The 22,957-nt window shown below is 41.1% G+C and overlaps 1 protein-coding gene across 3 annotated transcripts in view; it reads left to right on the top strand.

Moving 5' to 3' along the window:
* Positions 1-317: 317 nt before the first annotated feature.
* The window catches only part of JAK1 (Janus kinase 1), a 102,380-nt gene continuing 79,740 nt past the window's right edge, over positions 318-22,957 (top strand). For all 3 annotated transcript variants that reach the window (XM_073357433.2, XM_073357434.2, XM_073357437.2), the window contains exon 1: positions 318-572. The gene's annotated coding sequence lies outside the window, so the exon portion shown is untranslated. The remainder of the gene's footprint in view (positions 573-22,957) is intronic.

Below are 22,957 nucleotides of genomic sequence, written 5' to 3' on the forward strand. Positions count from 1 at the left end.
CTGCCAGCCCTCAGCAAACGCCACGTAACGCCCGGGGGCTCCTTATAGCCGCTTCGGCGGCCCCTTGCCCCTAGAGGCGGACAGCCGGGGGCCGCCATCTGCGGGAGTGTCCCGGCTGAGGCTCCGGGGTCTTCCCCCCCCGCCGCCGCAGCGGGCGATCCAGGCGGCGGCGGCTGGTGTCCCTCCATCCCCACGGGCTGAGGGCGGGGACCGAGGGTCTGTCCTCCGGCGGAAGGTGACAAGGGGCGGAGGAGGTGGGGGGGGGGCAGGAAGAAAGGACCAGTCCACCTTAAGGCAGTGGAGGGGGGGGAACAGACGCCGTGCGCATGCGCAGGCCCCGCGGGACAGCCTGAGACGGGAGCGAGCTGTCTGCGCTGAGCCAGGAGGAGACGAGGCTACCGCGGAGCCAGCGCCGCTCGCTCTTCCCGTCGCCTCGAGCGCCCACAGGGAGCCCCTCCGGCCCGGGGCCATGCCGGGCAGCGAGTGAGCGAAGCGGGGCGGCCGGGCTCCCCCTTCCCCCCCCCCCAGCCAGCCACTCTCCCGTCGCCGCCTGGAAGCCGCACGCGGAAGCGGTGAGTGAGCCCGGGAAGCGGAGCGCGGCTGAGGCCGGGTGCGATGAGCTGGGCGCCCCCCGGGCTGCCCCGTCGCGCGGGCTGCCCCTGGAAGCCCAGGCAGGGCGGCGTAGCGGGGAGCCCAGGACAGAGCGAACCGCCAGCTAGGGGGCCGCAGAGCTGGGGGTGGGTGGGGGGCGGCGCAGGAGCGGGGCTGCGCTGGGCGGCAAGGGGCTTTGGTGTGGCCTTGAGTTTAAGACGGGAGATCAAGAGTTAAACATCCCCCTCAAAAAAGCTGCCTTTGCAATTTGGATTTTCACAGCCCAGCCAGAAGCGCTATGGCTGACATCCTGTTTATATCGTGCAAGAACATCCTGTGTTCTCCAGGCGGTTGTATTTGAGGCAAGGCACGCCCCCCCCCCCTCAATCTGATGAGTCGGGCTAGTTTTCACACATCCCAGTAACCAGAATGCAGTGAGAAGGATCAAACTTCGCCCCTGCCCCAGTTCTGTAGGATATGCATAAACATACAGGAATAATTCGTCCTGGGTGTTTGGTACTTATTGCAGTTGTTCTTAAAACAGTTGATCTGGACTCCATGTTTATACCTTGCAGATGTGTACTTTAGGGAATATTTGGGGTGGGTGGACAGGGAAGCAAGCTGTAACTCTTGGAAAATATTGACTTAGAAGACAAGCCACCATAATAAGGACTAGGTGTATCAGAACAAGGAAGTATACAAGTTGAAATGTTAGGCATGAAGTAGGAAAAAGGAACTCTCCTTTGCAGAAAGGAATAGGTGGTCCAGGTGGAAGCTCATAAGGGGCTCAACGCTTGACTGATTATAAATGCACCCTAAAAAGTGACATTTTTACATTGAGTTTAGACATTTCGATAAGAAAATGCAACCTGTTAAAGTCTATATCTCTAAACTCTTGTGGGCAGGAATCTTGGTAATGTTGGCAATACATAAATTTTCCCATCTCTGAGATGTTGACACCCATCACACTCGGTTAATTTTCTTTTTGATGCCATGTATAGTGACGTTGGAAAAACCTGTTAAATTTGCTACTTCATGTCACAGGTTGTGATAGTTTAAAGTGTTGAAATTCCATTTAAGAAAACAGTTTATATTTTCTGTCCACAGGAATAATCAAATCATTACAACGCTGGAGTGCAAAATTATATTCTGCAAAAGTATTAGTACGGTTTATTGTCATTGGAAGATACAAAATAGTGCAATCCTGATAAGTGCTCATTAGTACTAAAAGTAGTGTTATGGTCAGGAAAGATGTGTAAAAATGGCACCTTTTTTCTCACAAAATATGTTCCTTGTGATACTCAGGGCTTTGTCTACACTTGAAAGTTAATTCAGATTAAGGTAGGGTGAATTTAAAGTGCAATGGCTAAATATTTTTTAAAGAATTTTTTTAAAAATCTGTTAGATGAACCAAAGCTATGGAAAAGAAGACAAAAATGCTTGTTGATGCGAGTTGGAGTAAAATTTTACAAATGCAAGAATTTCTTGGTGGAGATGCACGAGCCAGAAAGGACCCACATTAACTAATTTCAAGATCACAGGTCTTCCACAACATCAGCTGGTGGTGGTTATTTTTTTTTTTTTTGGGGCATAGTTTACTTTAGGTAAATGAAGCCCAATACTTTGAAACATGATTATTTTTAGTTTTGGTTTTACTTGTGCAGACTAAGGACCAGGTCTGGCAAATGCTATTTACAAAATGTTTGCAGGATTGGGCCCAAGTTAGCATTGTCACTGCCAGTGTTGTACCTCTTTTTTTGGTTAAAGAGAAGATGCTCTCTCCTGGCACCCTTCATAATCTCTAGTTTATTGTGCATTTTAAAGACAGTAACTATAAAGTGTCCGAACTAGCTCTTGTTGGGCAAGCATTGAGATAGAATGGGTGAATTGCCTAACTGGCACATCACATCTGATCTTCAGCCCCATCCAAGTACCTGCACCCCAAACATCTAACAGAATTAACTGTCAGTGTTAGCAGTATAAACACTACAGTCAAGTCAGGAGGAGACTATTTAAAAAAAATATATGTTCTCAGAGTCTAGTAATTGACTACAGACGTAGAAAATGATTAATTGTAAAATATTTACTAAAATAGATCAATCCCAATGCTTAAGTATAAGGGGGACTAGAACAGAGACTACACAGCAGTCTTTCAATATGAAACTTGATTAAACTCAGTCTGGTTACAAATAGTACCAGTCTTATGAACATTTCAGCGTACATTAGAATCCTTTGTTTGAAAAATTGGGTGTTTGGGTAATAAGGAGATTCAGTCCTGCATAGCTTACAGATGCCATGGAAATAGTGCTTCAGGCCCTGAAAAAGTGGAGGATACAACCAACCCACAACTAAGCCGGCATTCAGAGTGTTTGGGTTTGAACTGAGCTAAGCATTACATTTGACAAGGTATTTTGATTGAGGTTTTTCAACTTTTCTTAATTTTAACTCCAGAGGCTTGCTTTGACAAATTACATTTTCTGTACAAGAGACTTCATACAGGCTCTTTGGGGCAAAATCAAAGTACAAGTTCCCTGACTCTGGTTAAGTACCATTACATATCTTAGATGCTGCTTAATCACTAGTGGACAGTGTGCACTAAAGTTCTATTGTGACCATATATGGGGAGTGGTAGGCACTTCCTCCAGGCACTTTTTAAGTGTGCAGGAAATTGCACCTTGAGCTTAGTTTGTACTAGATGGCATTATATGGCACGTGCTGCTATAAATACAAAGCAGATTACCTATACTGGAGCAGTAAATGCATTGAAATAACTTTGGAAGGTCAGAAAAAGAATTTATGGTTCTTGTGTCATAAATAAGATTAGACTGCTATCAAATGTGGAATATTAAAATATCATTTGCACACATATTCCCACAGTTCCCTTTCTATTTTGCGAATGCCATCTACTTTTCAGTTGGGATTCACAATATTTGCAAGGCATTTCATCAGATTCCTATAAGGAGGATTTGTTAATCTTGTACAGAGCAAGTCCACAAACCGCAGAGTTTTTCTTGGGAGGGGTTAGAAAAAGCTTACTATACTGTGCTTAAAACAATCAAAGTGTTAAACAGTTTAAATAACTTACTGAAGAATATAAACATGTTTAAAACTGGAAAGAATCTCTAATTTCATTGAATTCAAGAAATCTTAGTATTCAAAGAATAAGATATGAATCCTCTTTAAAAGTAACTAATATTAAAATATGGTTCTAAAAGAGAATCTGATTCTGAAATTAGAAGTACACCTCTACCCTGTCCTCGGGAGCCAAAAAAATCTTACTGTGTTGTAGGTGAAACCGCATTATATCGAACTTGCTTTGATTCACCAGAGCGCTCAGCCCCCCGCCTCCGGAGTGCTGCTTTACCGCATTATATCTGAATTCGTGTTATGTCGGATTGCGTTATATTGGGGTAGAGGTGTATTAACAGATTTTGGGAACAGTTGAGTATTTCCCTATTAATTTATTTATGGTCTTTATTAAAATAGTGCTAAAATGCAGGAAGTAAAAACCCCCACGTAAGTACATAATAGGAAAACAAACTGGTGTCTAAGTTACAAAATGAAAAACAAAGCTTTTTATTGGGAATTTTTCTTGACATATTAAGAAAAGAGGTGACAACTTTTGAAATCAAACCAATCCTTGTTTTATTAGTCTCCTTTTGTTTACTTCAGAAAGGTGAAATCCACAATAACGTTTCTAATACTCTTGCATACTTCCATTGGAAGTATTTTTCACACATCTAGGCTGAATGAAAGTTACAGTTACATAGGGTTCTTCATTGGATGAGTGGAAGACGCTTACTGAGAAAGGTGCTTTCACAAAGACTGTTTGTGCCGTGATCAAATGAAATTTGTAAAAGCTATAGAAATGTTAGTGCATTTTATAGTGTTGCAAACTAGTGCCTGGATCTCCCTCAAATCCATGCACAGGCTTCCCCCTTCCTATGTGGAAATATAAGCCACCACCACAATACTGTCTTCAAGGCCTTATAGGGAGATTCTGGAATCTGAGGTCTACACAGAGGGAAGAGTAGGAGGGATGCACATATCTCCCTACCTCCTCCTCCCCCCAGCTTCAAAGACTTTAAGCTGCATTCTTTTTTCTGAAGCGCACTCCAAAGGGATTCCTGGATCACCATGCTGCCACAGTTTAGTGGGGATGCATGAAGGGTGCCATGGGTCAGATCCAGTGTTGAACCAAATCCAGTAGAATCCATGCAGGTCTTTGGGATTCTGCCAGTTTGAAGGTGGGCTCTCCAGCTTATTGGGGATAGTACTACCTCCCCACCCCTTCCACAGAATCGTGGAGAAACTCCATAAGAGAGTCCTCAGACATTCTACCTCAGAGCTTATTCTGAATTTTTCTAAACAGCAAAGTGTTTGTATTATTTTGGTAAGTACAGGTTAAAAAAAAAATTAAAAATACACACACACAATCAATTTGTAAGTTTGATCATACATCCAGCCTGAGCTGGAGGAGATGTACATATTTTACACTGAAAACATGACAAAATAGGTTTTAGGCTTCATGAAGAATACCAATGAGCTAAAAAGCAGGTTTACAAACTAAGAGTTAATTTATAGAGAGGAGCCTGAGCTGAAAAGTTTAGATGCTGATCTCAAAGGAGTTTGGATCCATGGTCTTGGTTCTGGCCCCATACCTCATCTATTAGTAGTTAATGAACAGTAGGAAGTATATTTGCCCTTCAGTATTAAGGAGCTGTGTGCATGTGGAGGAGAAGATAATCCTTTGAATGATAAATTGCTTTTTGACATATGATTACTGTTTTGACATATGATTCAGATAGTTATAATGCTTTCTGCTTGCCCTGTTCAACAATAAAGATTTTTAAAGGGCTTGAAGGATACCAAAATCCATCTTACTAGGAGAATAGAACAAACAAAAGAAGAGGTACCTGAACCTCAAGAGGTAGGATTTTGAGAACTCAGGAGTAAAATAGTCAAAGGGACAAAAGATTTTTTTAAAATTCACAGACTTTTCTTTTTAAACTTGCTGTTACAATACCTACAGTTATTAAAAATGAAAAATTATAGGAAAAATTATTCTATTAAATTGCTTTGTGGTTTTGACAGTAGTTTATATATGGTCACTGTCAACATTTCCTTCTGTTTGTCTAGTTATATGAGTCTTTCACAGACTAGGAGACTTTTTTAGAATAATTAGGAAACTGACAAAAAAAAAAATCAGATTGACAAGGTGTCTCTTATTCCGGTTTTTTGAATTGCTCCGCTCCAGCACCAATAGTGACTGCTCTAGCTCCGCTCAGACTCTGCGCTCCGAATCAAATTAATTTTTAACTAAATAAAAAAGTGCATACTGTAATTTTGAAAAAAACATTTTTATTCAGACTTAAAAGATAATTTAAATGTCATCAATGATACAAACTAGAATTCATAATTCATTCTGTAAAAAATTATTGCAGCAATCAAGTCATCTTTCATAGCCTGCCGCAAATAATTTAAAATTAACTTTAAAGCCGAAAACAATAGCTCTACACTAGCTTGAGTTGTTGGTATGCTCTAAGCAATTCTACAGGCAGCCTGAATGCGGTGTGGATAGCTGTGAATTGCCTCAAAAACAGACTTAACTTTTAGCCTGCCAATAGACTCCATCGCCTCACAATCTTCATTACAATTATGAATTGCAGAAACTCGCCGGCGTCTTTCTTTATCCAATTTCTTTTCGAAGGCGTCATCTTCTGAAGAATTGGTGCTTGAATTATTTCCATTTCCCTGTGATGGTTGAAGACGTTTCAGGGATGGATGGGGATGGATGGTCGAACAAGTTCAGAGTGGAGACAGAAGTTTGAGAACAGCCTGCTATTTCTGAAGGATGTGAACTTTCCGAAACCGCAAATTTGATTGTGGATGACTCCTTTCGTTGTGTTCAGTTTTCTTCAACCTCTTTCGCCGAGTTCAAATGTAGCAATAGATTTTGTTTTTCCAGTCAGCAATATCAAGGAGTCCTTCCTTTGCCTTTGGTATTTCCCTTGAGGTAAGAAGAATCCGATACCATGGGTCAACATAAACATCAGCAAGGAATTGAATATTGTCAAAAAGCTTCTCTTTGCATTTCTGCATGGAGGATAGAATTCCTTCTGCAATTTGTCCACCATTTTCTTGCAGGAATTTTGACAGTTTTCACCATTCCTTCATTAAAACTCCTGGGGTTACATCAACAGCTTGAAGATTCACGGTTGCTTGGTTTCGTTTTGCCAAGAGGTCTCGCAGGTTCTTCACTTTGTCCCATTCAGCTTTTGTTAACTTGAGTTCTCTTGTTCCAGCAGCAGCCAGTTGTTCACAGTAAGCTTGAAAAATGAGAAGCCGATCAATCATCACAAATGTTGAACCCCAACGAGTCACAGTATCCAATGATTGAGTTACCCCATGTAGGTCAAGCAGAACACTTCGAATACTTGATGTTCGTAATTTGACAATGACTTGTCAGATTTTTGCCAGAAATTTTTTTGCATGTTCTTTGTTTAGTCCATCCCAGATTGCCAACTGAAGAGTGTGGATACCACACCTCATCAGTTGAACTTTTGAGTCGTCCTCATGAAGCCATGTTGGAAGTATGAGGCTAGGGTCACATTGCGCAGCAGCATCCATGTTGCGGTTGATTTCATCCATTCCGTTAGTTCCTTCATCAGGCAAAATAGTTTTGTCCACATCCCTGTTCTCAGAGGTAGAAATGGTTTCATTGTCCTTGCTGAAATTTGAGGGCATATGTCATGTTTGCTGCATTGTCAATGCAGATGCTCAGTACTTGCACTTCACTGATCCCAAATTTTTCTAAAATAGCTTTTACTTGATTTTTCACGTACGAAGAATTGTGACGCTCTTCAGTGTCAATTATGTCCAGTGTTTTTACCAACTTTCTTTTCCTTCTTCGTAGTACTGAGCATTGATTGCAAGGAAATTTCTGTTTCCACGGGTTGCGGCATCCGTTTTCAGATAGCACAATTTTTGATCCAAAGCTTTCTTGAGCTCTTTGCGACCAGACTCAGCTGTGCTGACAACTAAATGACGAACCGCATCGTGCCCCTTTGAAACGCCAAGCTGCTGATCCATTTCACCTGCAATTTTTTGGAATCCTTTGTTCTTTAGCCTGAAGGTAATGAGCGGTGTTAAGCTCAAGCAAACCATTTCCATCAGCCCTTCACAGAAAGTATTGGCATCCATGGTGTCTGTAACCTTTGAGGACTTCAAATATGTCAAGTTTTGTTTGCTGAATTTTGGGTTTCTTTTCAGATGAAGCTCCACAAAAAATCTTTTCTCCAGGAGTTTTCAAAGAGCCAGATGAATGTCGTTTAGCTGTGTCAGCTTTCTGTTTTGCCTCATCTTCCTGGTCCATTTTTGTAACCAGAGCCACAAAGTTTTCAGGATGGTTACGTTTTACATACCGCCAAAGGTTGAAACTTTTCACGGCACTCGCTTCACTTGTCCTGAAGCTACATGGTTTGAGCTCACCATTCACTTCCTCTTCCACCTTGCATGTTGCTGATTTCTTCTTTGCTTTTCCCAAAAGCCCAAATTTGGGCTTTTCAAATTCAAAAGTAAAGACGTCGTTGAGATCCTTTTCTGTAAATCAGCTATCAATCACTGGGGAGGCAGATTTGTTGTTTTTTTTTGGTTGAAGCCATGGCCAAATCTTCTTGTGCTGCTACCGCATCCAAATATTTCTTGTTATGATCTTCGAAAAGCAATAGACAAAAGCATTACATTTTTTTATAATGTACCTGCTTGTGATATCTTAACCACTTAAGGTACTTCAAATTTATTTTGGATTTTCTGGACAAAAACGATTGCCTTTTCTTTTTACACAAAATTATGATTAAAGTATATTTTAATATTTTAACATGTTTCTTGCAGTTTTAATGAAGTAAGAAGTATTTTTAATATAAATTTTTATTTATAAATTGCAAGTTAGTACTTATGAAATTTTGCTGTAAAAATATTTGAAATATTTTCCAACTTTTTAATTAATATCTCAAAAACACTTTAATATAGATATATCAATGAAATTTGGTATGTGCCATAGCGTTAGTACGTGCTATCGCTGTTCTACAACATTAATTGTTGGGAAGTAATGAGGCTACACGTTACAAGGTTGAAAATAAACGTTAACGGGAAAGCGGATTCAAATTGCAAGCACAGTCTTTTAGTAAAGAGAGCAAATTTTCAGAAATATGTTTTTCCTTCATCAGGCTGGAAACATTATACACGATAGAGCAAATAACAGATTCTAACTTGTATAATGTTTCCAGCCTAATGAAGGAAAAACATATTTCTGAAAATTTGCTCTTTACTAAAAGGACTGTGCTTGCAGTTTGAATCTGCTTTCCCTTTAAAGTTTATTTCCAACGTTCTGTCATACAAAATCATTCAAATAAAATTATTTAAACTGGGGGGGACTTGGCCAATTTTATTTAATATTTTTTAAATCTTCAACTGTTTAACAGATACAACCTTGGAATATGATTTAATGCTAAAACATGCATTAAAATGGTACTCTTAATTTATTTTGTATAATTAACCATTTCTGAGAAAACTGTTTAAAAATTTTAATCTGCTTAGATGCTTAGAATGATACAATTTTACTTATTTTTCAATATTGGAACCATAAATTTTAAACGTAATAAATAATAACCAAAAATTATTAACTTATTATGGAACATAATATTACTGCTCGTAGCTAGGGGCAGTCGACAACAAGCCTTTCTTGAAATATGAAATAAAAATGACCAACCGCCAGTTTGGGATGCCTATGGTTTAAATAATTTTGGATAATGTAATATGGTAGCACGTACTAACGCTAAGACAGAGACATAATTTCATTACTTTATATTACATTACTTTATATTAAAGCGTTTTTGAGATATTAATCAGAAATTAACTTTTCATCACCTCCTTGAAGGGACTGTAGCTGCCTTAGGAAGAATTTTACAGAAACGTTTTTTCTTAAAATGGCCTAAGGATTCACCCCCAAAGTTGCATTGGACATTTTCCAGTCCCTCTGGATATATCACAGAAATCACTCCTAATTTATACAAAAATGCTTACTGTATATTTATATGCCTGCTGCATGCGACTTTTTCAGCAAATTTAAAATTACAAACAATGCTACCAAAAGACCGTTGAACAGATGACTCATAAAATAAGTCTGCCAGAGTGATAAAGGACCATGTACAAATGAACACATGTACCAGTAATGGGAGCCCGTGTGAGAAATGAGCTTAAGTGGTTAATATCTCTTGCGATATCTTAATATATCAATAAACAAAAACTTTTTTGTAATATACCTGTTTGTGATATCTTAAATGTTGCGTCTTGCGTCACACTTTTCCGTAATCACAGCACTCAGCGCGTCTCATTGATCAACCCTTACAAAAGAAGTATCAACACATATTAATCTAACTAATCTATGTGAGTACGTACTCGCCTAACCTTCCCACAAGGGTGGGAGCAGTCTGCAGTGTTGCCGGAAGTCTGATAATTATCTGATTCTTTAATAAAACATATCTCCAAAAAACTTTGTAATTTTCTATCTATACATTAAATCTTGATTTTGGCTGAAGTGAGAATAACTGTGACACTTTACGTAAAGTGGTAAAGTAGCTGTTAATATCAATTTTTATATAATCTGAAACTTTGTCACCTTTAGGACTTTCTTGCTCAATATCATTCATTTTGGATTGAAAATGAAAAAAAAAAACCCAAAAACTGGAGCAGTCAAGACTTTCTGTGCTCTGGCTCTGCTCCAGCTCTGGGAGGCAAAAACCTGCAGTTCCACTGCTCCGGGCTCCAGCTCCGGGCTCCGCTCCAAAGCCCTGCTGTCTCTGATTGGCTAAGTAGGGTCATAAGCTATCTAATAAATAACTAATAGAAAAGAAATGTTAAGTTGGAAGAAATAATTGGAAGAACAAATTCCATTTAGCGCAATACAAAATTAGTCACTTTTCATATCTTGCTTTTGTCATCCTCATTATAATAGCTTGTTTTTGTCACAGTTGGTACTTGTCTGGATATTTCTGATGCCAACATTGACATGAATATAAATCTCTTTATTCAGATGAGTTGTATCATAAGTAATCTGTTAACACTTGTTGATCTTTTTAATAGGTGTCTTTTGCTGGACTGTTCATTTTTCTGCAGATAAAATGAGGGAAAGGAAAGGGTGGGAAGTTATAGGATTAAGTTAGCAGACAAAATTCAAATTATGCTGAACGAAGGGAGGAAGTGGCTGAGAAGCCAGTGAAAACAGATGAGTGGGGGTACTGACTGCAGTTTTTTATTTGATAGGAACATATTTGAAACTGGCCCTTAAAGATTCAAAGGGAATATTTACACAGGATCCAGTGACTCTAATGCCCGTTGAAGGATAAGAACATTATATTTTCTTTCACCGAAATGGATATTAGTTTTTCCATGTTGATATAAGAGAGACTCACTTTTGCTAAAAATGCTTATAGCAGAGAAACCCCAGTGACCCAGAATAACCGGTCACAGTTCTAATCCAGCTCTGCTGCTGCTAAGCTCCAAAAATAGCAAGAACAGTCTAATGTTAACTAGGTGTTAAACAAGTTATACGCTGTAGCAGGCTAACAAAACCACAACAGGTACTGACAGTTGATAGCTTTGTGCTTTAAGTGTTTGGAATCTTACTCATTTGAATGTGGTGATTTACTTGAAGGGGAGGGAGGTGTCAGCTGTTGGACTTGGCTTGTCCAGTACTCAGTGGTATGTCGTACTGACATGTTTCTGGCTTCTGACCTATTTAAGTTTTTAAAAGTTAAATTTCTAACTAAGCTTAAGATTATGAACAGATGTAGCTCTGGTCTCCCTGAGTCTGCATACTGATTGAAACACCTGAAATAGGTGTGTACTGAATCCTCCGCTTACCAATGAAGTGTTAATTCTTGGAGGGGGAGTCGAAAGACCTGTGTTCTGATCTTAGCTCTGCAACGTATCTGCTGTCTAACCTTGAGCAAGTCACTTCTCCTCTCTGCCTTTTTCTCCTTACACTCTGACTGTCTGACAGGCTTAGGCACCTTTCTCCTGTTTTTGTTTCCAGTGGGAGCTAGGTGCTTGACTGTAATTGATGTTGAAAAGCTCCCACTGGGAGCTTTAACACCCAAAAGCTCTGAGGGGCAGGGACTGTCTTATACTGTATGTTTTGGGCCCTACCAATTTCACGGTCATAAGAATAGTAAAAATACATAAAAATAGTAAATTTCATGATTTCAGCTATTTAAATCTGAGATTTCACAGTGTTGTAACTGTAGGGGTCCTGACCCAAGAAGAAATGGGCAGGGGGTGTTTGCAAGGTTATTGTAGGGAGGGTTGCGGTACTGCTACCTTTACTTCTGTGCTGCTGCTTCCGGTGGTGCTGTCTTCAGACCTGAGCGCCTGGCCAACAGCTGCTGCTCTCCGCTGCCCAGCTCTGAAGACAGCAAAGTAAAGGTGGCAATACCATGATGCCCCTAAAATAACCTTACAACCAACCCCCCCCTTCAACACCGTTTTGCGTCGGGACCCCACAGTTTGAGAAATGCTGGTCTCCTCATGAAATCTGATTTCACAGATGTCACGGGGGGTGACCAGATTCCGTGGTCTGTGATGCGTTTTTCATGGGCGCTAGTTTGGTAGGGCCCTATATATGTGTGTACCGTGTCTACTACAGTAGAGCCCTGAACTGCTGTGGCCTCTAACAGCTACTGTTGTTCAAATGATTAGTGACTCTGAACCCTAATGGCAACTCAAGTATCACTGCCATTTCATTGTTGATCACTTTAGCAGAACTATTCTGAGAAATATTCTGAGAAGGAATTGTAGAGGGTAGTACCAATTGTTCACCCATTGTGACAACTGCATAGTAGGAATTTACAGGGAATTGAGATCTTTTATTAAAATAAGTGATTAGTGGTAGTTATTAATCATCATCCTCTAACTCAGGGGTGGGCAAACTTTTTGGCCTGAGGGCCACATCTGGGTGGGGAAATTGCATGCAGGGCCATGAATGTAGGGCTGGGGCAGAGGGTTGGGGTGTGGGAGGGAGTGTGGTGTGCAGGAAGGGGCTCAGGGCAAGGGGTTGGGGCGCAGGAGGGGTGCGGGTTGTACAAGGTGGATCAGGACAGGCTGTTGGGGTTCAGGAGGGGTGCGGGGTGCGGCAGGGGGCTCAGTGCAGGAGGGGTGCAGCAGGGGATTCAGGGTGCAGGAGGGGTTTGGGGTGCAGGCTTCTGCCTGGCACCACTTACATTGAGCGGCTGCGGGGTGGCAGCAACATGCAGTGGGGCTAACGCGGGCTCCCTGCCTGCCCTGGCCCCACGCCGCTCCCGGAAGCGGCCGGCACCACATCCCTGCGGCCCCTGGAGAAGGGGGAGGCAGAGGGCTCCGCATGGGTACCTCCCCTGAAGCTCCCTTTGGCCGTGGTTCTCCGTTCCCGGCCAATGGGAGCTGCAGGAGGCAGTGCCTGCAGGCGAGAGCAGCGCACGGAGCCCTCTGGCCCCCCATTCCCCCAGGGACCGCTGGGATGTGGTGCTGGCTGCTTCTGGGAGTGGCATGGGGCGTGTGCGTGGCAATCCCGTGGGCCAGATCCAAAGCCCTGATGGTACCTGATACAGCCCATGGGCCATATTTGCCCATCCATGCTCTAACTCCTATATTAAACTTAAATTGATGAAAACTAGCCTGCTAATGTTCCAAGTGAAATGATATTTTTCAAACTGCTTCACTTTTATTAGCTGGAAATTCTTATAATGAATCCATACCCATTTCCACTGTAGCAAACAGGAAAACAATATCTGTCCCACTGTAATTGTATTTTTTGTTGACTAATCCACAAAGGATGAATCAGACTCATCCTGTTGCAAAAAGGGAATAGAACGTTGATTTATAATTTTAATTTGAAATAAAAGATGTGCCCTTACTACCATGTGGTAATCCTTCAAAAGTGAATATACTTGAGGTTCCTTGTGACACAGGTGCTGACTTTCAGCTTTCGTCCGGGGTGCTCCACCCCTGCTCTGCCTCTGCTCCGCCTCCACCCAGCCTTTTCCCGCCTCCGCTCCACCCCTTCCTCCAAGTACGCTCCCCCCTCGCTCTGCCCCTCTTCCCTCCAGCACCTCCCCTCCTACCAAACAGCTGATCTGTGGTGAGCAGGAGGCACAGGGGGGAGGGGAGAGGGAGGGAGGAGCTGATTGGTGGGGCCTGCCGAACAACTGATTGACGGGTGGCTGGTGGGTGCTGAGCACCCACTATTTTTTTTTCTGTGGGTGGTCCAGCCCCAGAGCACCCACCGTGTCAGCGTCTATGCCTTGTCATCCTGAACCCTAACCTGAACAGGTGATATAAGGATGTCTGTAACAGCAGTATACTTCCCAAGAGTCCCAACCAAGAGTTGGCATGAGCCTTTGGGTTGGTTGTGCTGATTTTATCTTGCAGTAAAGTTCTGTGGCTAACCTTATTTTATTTAACCTGTTTTGAGTTGGAGACAGCAGAGTAGGATAGAAGGACTGAAACTAGGTACATCTACATAACCGTTGACGTTTCAGAACTGACAGCTGGGCTTCGGTCCCAACCAAGAGTTGGCATGAGCCTTTGGGTTGGTTGTGCTGATTTTATCTTGCAGTAAAGTTCTGTGGCTAACCTTATTTTATTTAACCTGTTTTGAGTTGGAGACAGCAGAGTAGGATAGAAGGACTGAAACTAGGTACATCTACATAACCGTTGACGTTTCAGAACTGACAGCTGGGCTTCTTAGGATAGGTCTCCATAGCAAGCAGGAGCCTGCAGCAGCGAGCCTCAGAACCTGGGTCTTCGGACTCAGGCTCACAGTATGGCGCTAAAAATAGCTATGTAGACGTTTGGGCTTGGGCTGGAGCTGAGGCTCTGAAGCCTAAGGAGCAGATGGGCTTCAGCAGCCAAGCCCAAATCGAACATCTACACATCGGTTTTTAGTGCTCTAGTGTGAACCTGAGTCTCGCTGCTGCGGGATACGGCTTGCTGTGTAGACATACCCTCTGAGACTTGGAACTTGTGTACACTTGAAATGCTACAGGGGCTCAGCTACAATGCTGCAGTGCTTCAGTGTAGACACTACTGTCGGTATAGGTAATCCACCTCCCTGAGAGGCGGTACCTAAGTTGATGGAAGAATTCTTCCATTGCCCTAGTGCTGTCTGCATGGAGACTTGGGTCAGCTTAACTACCTTGTTGTAATTATGCCAACCTAATTTTCTAGCATATACCCCCTTGATATATTGGCTGTTCAATACTTTATTTTGGGCTCTGACTCAAAAGCAAGTTAGTTAAAACAAGAGCATCTATCATAGACAGCTTATATTTGGGCGGAGCTATTGTGTGCCCTGCCTCAATTGCAACACCTATGACAAATAACCAAAGTTTGCATAGCAGCAGTATGCTAGGAGTCTATTTTTCCCCTCAAGCAAAAGAAGAACACTGCTGTTACAAGAATGCTGGTTGGAATCCTTACTGATGCCAAGATTTATTTTCTTATTAGGCAAACATGATAAGGACAAGACAAAAGCAAACAACATACAAAAAGCAATTGGCTATCTTATTTGTGATCTCACTAGAGAATTAATGATGAGAAGATGGTGGGGTAGGCTAGACACTCAGTTTAAAGGTGACCCGCAAAGGATTTTTTAAATCGGGGTTGGCTTTTATTTATTTATTTTTTTGCTTTATTGTATGAACAGTATGAAAGCCTTAAAATTCTCCCCACTCTCCTCCATTGTCTTTTATCTTGGAAATAACAGAAATGGCCTGCAAAGTCTGGTCCTCCCTGGCAGCTAGTTTTGCTAGAGGACTTAAGGTGAGCCAACCCCCCCCATCCTCTTAAGTAAAGAAGCAAGGATGTTAAATTTTAAGATTGACCAAGTGTTCAGTAGGTATCAAAGTTTTAAACAGTCTTGATTAAAAAAACCAAAACCTTTCCACTCACTCAATTTGTACTTTCTTGCCTCTTGGTCAGTTTCACTAGTTCTTTAGTCACCAAAGGCTTTTTTCCTCCTCCGTTAAGATTTTTCCACTGTTGCTACCTCCTGTGCATGGTAACACCACGGTGATGCTAGCATAGACAAGATGGATGCCGTAGTGTGACAGTTGCCCTGAACTGTGACATCATAGCAATTTTGGGACAACTGTAGGAAAATAATGTAGTGTTGCTAGAGACAGTGTGTCAGGGCTTGCTTTAAAAAATAAAAAAGCTTAATTATCTCCTTTTGCTTGTTACCTTTAAATGGTTATTCATGGCTTTTCAGCCAATTATGTTATAGTAATGATCTGTTTATAAAATTTGGTTGTTTATTAACCAGAGGAGTTAAGAGCCTAACCTTTCCCTTAACTCATCTTAAAAAGTGATTGAAAAATCATTAGTTCTACAACTTGTTGCATAACATGCCATGTTTACATATTGTTACTCACTTTCCATAAAGACCTATATGGGGCCATAGGTGAGAATTAAGACTCTGTACACAAAATTGTGTCATTATTGACATTTTGTTTGCTGCTTCTGTTTCTTCACTCCTAGTTATTCTGATTTTAATTATCCTTCAAGGAAATGGTGATGTTGTTTTGGTACATCCTCCCAGATGCAACTTTTGAAAATCCATATCCAGTTTTGTCAATGTGGAACAAATGGATTTGTGATTGGAAGAGTCATTTGAAACAAATTGGACACTTCCGGATTTAACTTTTGTTTCCTTTGCGTTAGCTTGTCTTGGCATTCAGACCTAGACTCTGTGCAGAGTTTGTCAGGAGGTGAAACTCACCGGACTGGTTGAGTCTCACATTTTTACAGACATTATGCGGCACATAGAACCACAATAAAATTAAAGTAGCAGGTCAAGAACTTGGGCAGCTGCAGGATTCTAACAACTTGCTGTTGCTTGGCATCCGTAAGTCACTTACCACCAGTTTCCCCTTTTCAGCAGAGTTTAAGATCATACTGAAAATGGTTGTTTGGACTAAGCCATATTTGTTTACAAGGCATTAGTCAGGTGCTTAAGCTAGATGTGTCCCCTGTTATGCGCTACTGGATTGCTTCATATTGAGGTCTGTTCGTTTGCATTGTTTGCTGTTTGCGCAGTGTTGCCAAGCCACATAAATGTCATGGAGCCACTTACACAGTAATCATTTCTCTGGTGTATGCCTTTACTCAAGCGGATTGCCTCTTACACAATAAGAAAAAGGAAAACTCAACCTTTAAATATATATGAATCAGCTATGATTATAGGAAGGCATTTGTTCAATCCAAGTTATAAATTTTGTACATGCTCCTTGTCTTTCACGTTTAGCCAGGAAGTGGTAGAAATACTGAATCATGTTGGGAATGAGAGGCTATTTCAGCATTTTGTAGGTATGGCCTGCATTCCTTGTTCTTACCTAGGTGTACAACTTTGCATTTGGTTGGATTAAAATGCATTTTTTTTTTTTTGCATGAGCCTTACTTATCAAGGTATTAGAGTAGCAGCCGTGTTAGTCTGTATTCGCAAAGAGAAAAGGAGTACTTGTACAACAAGTACTCCTTTTCTTTTTATCAAGGTATTATTACCCTGTCCTCATTTACCATTCCAGCAGTCTGTCATCTGCAAAGTTTTATCGGCAGTTTGTATATTTATTTCCCAGTCACTGATGAAAGTGTTGAATAGCATCGGAGCTAGTACTGATCTCTGCAGAACCCCACTAGAAACACACTCGTTCCATGATCATTCCCATTGAGTGAGAGCTGGAAAACAAGTTGTTGTCCTCCAACTCTCACTCAACATAGAATCCTTCCCAACTTCTCCATTTTCTCTGTGGCATTTTTTGTCCTGATATGGTGGCCTGAGGATTGTAGATGGAGTAACATTGGTATAAGCATTCGACTTTATTGTTAAAAATATACCTATGGTTCTAGAACTATACATAACACTACTTCCCCTCCCTCCCTGTGATGAGTTCTATTTGAGTGGTTTACATTCCTAATGGACTCAGATTCTTCTGATGTAATCTTATGACTTCATGGCCTTCATAACAAAATCTCTCTCTCAGACAAAAATCTCTGACTCCCCCAGACAAAGGATGGCTTAATTGCCTTTTATTTAACTTTTAAAAATTAGCTATTGATTTTTTTAGAAAGTCTCTTAATATCTAAAAAATCTTGACGTTAGAGGATACTCAAAGTTCACATGTCTTCCAGAAAGTGCAGCTATGGTCAGAAAAATAACTCTAAAAACCAACATATTCCTATTCAGCATCTCTCTGATCCCTGTTTGCCTTAGGGTCATATCTGTTTATTGACAAAAAGGAATTTTTGCTCCTGCTAGCACTGCTGAGCCAATACACTTAGAAGAAGGAAAATTCTGTTTTGGTTCATAGATCAATAAAATGCTCTTCTATATTCCAGTTAGTGAATCTGCTTGTGGTTATATACCAAGAGTCAGCAGCACACAGCTTGACTTCTTTCGATTTGGCAATTTGAAAAAAGTCTCTTGACAAAGGAAATTTGAACTGGATGTCCTTTGAGAGGAATAAATATACTACTCCTGGGGGAATTCTGCGCCACTGTGCAATGCAGAATTTTGCAGAAATTAACATGTGCTCAGAATTTATTTTCCCCCCCACAGAAGTGGGCTGCAGTGCAGCTAGGGGCCACTGGACTCAGCAGAACTCTTGCACATAGAAGACGCTGTTGGGGAGGGGGAAGGACCTAGAGGGTTTCTGGCAGCTGCAGTTCCCAGCACGCCCTGAGGGAAGGAGTGGGCGGTGCTCAGGAAACTCCTTGCAAGCCTGGGACTGAGCATCAGGCTGTTTCTTCCTCTGGATCCATGGGCTCAGGGGAGGGGGAGGACAGTGTCTGGGCAAAAGGGGAGGCCCCCACAGCTGGGCTCTAGTGTGGGGGTGTGGGTATCTGGGCTGTGGTTTTTTTTGGGGGGGGTATTGGCTGGGGGGGCGAGGTTGTCGATATCTGCCCCCCCCACCCCTCCCTCGGCTGGGCTCTGGGGAGGAAGGGGACAGAGAAACAGTTAAAGAAACTCTTAGGACAACCTAGTTCCTCTCTACTCCTGGGGAAAATTTTGTGTGTCTGTATTGTTACAGACGTACTTGTTGACAGGTATTTTGAAATAATTGAAACTGGTTTCAATTATTTACCAAAATAATTGAAACTGGTGTGATTATGTAGTGGTGTTTTGACAAAATTTGCAGAATTATGCAGAAATTTAAAATATTGTACGCGGAATGCTCCCAGGAGTAATATACAACACCATGGTTTACACTGTAAGCTCTCTCATTCAGTTATCTTTGTTTTGCCTTCATGCTTGTATGTAAGACATCTGGCATTATTTGTGCAATTAAAATTGTTCCACAGCTATTTGACAATAAATACACTTAATGTATGACAGGGTGGTTAGAGCAAGAAGGGAGGGTGAAGTTTATACACCTTTGCAGTGAACTTCACTGTGAAACAGAAAGGTAAATATTGAGTCTGTCCTGTCTCTTTAGTGATCAAACGCAGCTACAACAGGGCTTCCCTCAGCTAAAGTACCGGTAAAGTGTGGCTTGCTTTAGCTAAGTTCTAAAGAAGTGGAGGAATCCTCTAGTTTTCTTCAGCTCCAGTCCTCTTCCTAAAGATCCTTCCTCATTACTACACTTGGCCCTGGGCTAAATACAGAAGTTGCACTGGTTTAGTTAAAGGTGTTGTTTTGCACAGCTTTAGCTAACTCTATGCAAACTTTGTATGTGGACATTTAGATCATGTAAGTCTAGTTTTCATAACAAGGGCAAGTTGAACTGATGTGTGCTAGGTTTAAACAGATGTACATGTCCACACAGAGTTGCATTGAGTTTAGCTAAATAGCTGCAAAACCATGACTTAAATTAATCTGACGTTTCTGTGTCTAGACAAGACTGCAATCCTTTAACTCTCTGTGTGCTTAGGCAGAACTGGTTCCACAAAGCTAACCTAGCCCTACTAACTTGTAAAGCTCTTCACACAGGTCCAGTACTTTTGGTCTTCCCTCTCACAAAATGGTGTGTTAATCCCTTCCCTGCCAACCTGTTTACAGGATCTCCCTTCCTAGTGATAGCATGAAATAGAATTCTTAAATTTTCTCTGGTAAATATTTTATATTTATGTGCAGTCAGGTTGTTGTTAGGACTTCTTCATCCCTTATACACAGGGCCCTACCAAATTCATAGTCCATTTTGATCAATTTCACAGCCAGAGGGTTTTAAAATTGGTTAATTTCATGTTTTCAGTGGTTTATATCTGAAATTTCGGGGTGTTTGTATGCATGGGGGGTCCCAACCCAAAAGGTACCCGGAAGTGGGTCTCATCTCCCCCCCCACAGCTGCCATGCAAGGGAAGGACAAGAGCTGTCCCCTCCCAGCCCAGCAGGGATTCGCACCCAGGAGCCCCGCTAGCTGTGGCCCTCCCAGGAGCAGGGGGATATCTGACCCACCTCCACAAGTCTCCTCCAGCTGCATGAACCTCTGAGGCTGGGCAGGGGGAAGGTACTCCAAGGTGGGTTTGATCTCCCTGAGAGTGGCCGTGCAGGGAAAGGACAAGTCCTCTCCCTCCCCAGCCCAGACAGGACTTGCAGCTAGGAGTCCCCTCACTGGGGTGTTCCCATCAGCAAGGGGGAGATCAGGTTTCATGGGGAAGGGCTTATTTCATGGTCTGTGACACATTTTTCATAGCCATGAAATTGGTAGGGCCCAAGTTATACATAACATTGTCAACTTCTGCTACAACATGTAACTGATTTGTACGATATACGTATACTATTTAGCAGTTAACTTATGCTGTGATACTTGCACCTATATGCAGGTGGACAGAGTTTAACTCATATTTTGATATTAAGTCACCAGCTAAGTTTGGTGAACAGTGCATCAGACAAATATGAATAATGAAATCAGTTATAGAAGTTGACTAATATTTCTTCATGACATTAGATTTTAGCAAAAAGAAAAGGAAGTACTTTTTGGCAAATTTGTTAGTCTCTAAGGTGCCACAAGTACTCCTTTTCTTTTTGCGAATACAGACTAACACGGCTGCTACTCTGAAACCTGTCATTAGATTTTAGGTTATGTTTAATTGGCCTTTCCATTAAACTCTTGTCAGGCAGCTTAGGCTTTTGTAAAATGTGTCTGAGGTAGAAATATCTGTCAAAGGGTTGAGTCTTTTTTCTGAAGTTTAATTGAAGTAGACTAGAGTGTTTGAAAAGGGAAAAGAATTAAGAGGAAATAGGTTTGCTAGGCACTTGAAACCAGATTTTTAAAGGTATTTAGGTGTTGCTTAGCTCAGCATTGCAAGGCATAAGTGACTTAGCAGTCTAAGTCCCATTTTCAAATGATACAAGCATTTAGGGGCTTATGTGCTATGCTTCAATAAGACATAGGAGCCTAACTGCCTAATTTACATTTGCAAATAGGACTGTTACCTTATATTTACTTCACAGTCCACCTGTAATTTGTTAGCAACATTAGCAGTTTGGACGACTATGATCTAATTTTTAGAAAACCCTAGGTGCTAAAGCATAGCCCATCATGTTACCAGAACTAACTAGCAAGCTCCTCCCTCCATTTAAAACTCTTAATTGCCCATACAGTTTGAAGCTTGGGCAGAAGATCATTACTGATTTTACTGAATTGGTTGGTAAACTAGATGTAGGTTAGACACCTCCAGGATTTGGCCCTCTTTTTGATAAGACTTAAAAAATTAACAAGAAGCCACAACTATATGCATTAGTTGCTTTTCAGAATATATAATTGAGCTGTTCAGGACCAGAAAATACACTGCAATTTGTCTGCTGGGATCAGATAGGATTTTGGCGTAACTTTGCAAGTTTAAGGCACAAGCCCAACACTACCTGTGAATGATCCTTAACTGGCCCTTGAGCAGACTGAAAATATACACATTTGTACTCTTGTAAATTTGAAAGACTGAGGGTTTTGGCATTTTTTTTAACTTTAATTTTGTCCTAACTAGCTGATTTAGGGCTTGCCAAAGTTATACAAATCCTTACTCATACTGAAAAAGCAAAGGTTTGTTTAATTAAAATATATGAGAAAGATCAAACTATGGCCCCAGTTCTATAAACACACATATGAATAATTTTGCTCATGTTGATTTCAGTGGAACTACTCATTGAGTACATATTCACATAAGATTGCAGGACTAAATGAGCCAAACATAGGCTCAGTGAGATAAGTTTAAGAAAAAGCTAAGCACTGGTAGAACTTAGTTGCATAGACTTACCTTACAAAGATGGTTTATGTTGTAGCACACATCTGTGGAACAAAGTAAAGGGAAACCTTCTAATTATAAGAGTTTGTAACTGTTAATTTGTACCTCTGTTGGAGAGGATAAATACCCTTTTGTAAAAGCTATTTAGAGATCAGGCAGCCTACAGGATTGTTTCCACTCTTAAAGCTCCCTTAATCACCGCCCCTTCTGCCCCATAATTGGGGAGGAGTTGTAAGAAGAGTTTTAAGGGCTTTTATACGGTGATATATTTTTATTAAGAATTTGACCTGATTGGAAATACTGATAGGAACATTAGCATTTAAACTGCATTCTTTAAAATCTAAAAGGTGATTCTCTAAAAATGGTATCATGAAACTCTGTGTTAATTGTGGTTCACTGATTTTCATATCAAGCTTTCTTAGTTTACAGGTAAAAGGAGGTCTTTTTCTAACTGCTAGATCTGCAAATAACCCAATTCAACCCCACAGCCTGTGATCTGAAAAATAAATTATCCTTTTCTCTTCATGCATAGTTGTTAGTAATAAAGGAAAAAAGTGGCAAAGCCAGATTAAGTTCTCAGTTACACCTGGGCTGCCCTAGTATCTTCAAATTATGTTCTGTTATAGAAACACAATCCCTTTAAAAGCCAATAGCAGTACACAGTTATAAATGAAACCTAATTTGGCCCCCAGAACTTTTTTTTATTGGTGATGATGTGAAAGGAGGAGAGAATCTAGCTTGACTTTCAGATCATAGGATAACTAGAAATAAAATTTTAACTTTGTACACCAAGCAAATTTGATATAGAAGTAATTAAAGCACAACTAAAGTGGGACCTCAGGATACTATTTGTATTCACTTTTCAAGATGGTATTGTATTTAGTGCAAGATAATTGAGCCTTTAATCCTGTAACTGGACACCTGGATGGGCCCTTTTAAGAAAAACAAAGAATTTTATGTTTGATTTCTTCAACATCTAGGCCAAAGGGGAAACTAGTAGCTAAGGAATATCATGTTTTCTGGATATCCATAAACAGGGGAGAGAGGATATTTGTCACTTTTTCCCTTCTTCAGTCTGGATAAAGAAGGCTTG

This window comes from Lepidochelys kempii, chromosome 8 (genome assembly GCF_965140285.1).
Source record: "Lepidochelys kempii isolate rLepKem1 chromosome 8, rLepKem1.hap1, whole genome shotgun sequence".
NCBI lineage: Eukaryota > Metazoa > Chordata > Testudines > Cheloniidae > Lepidochelys > Lepidochelys kempii.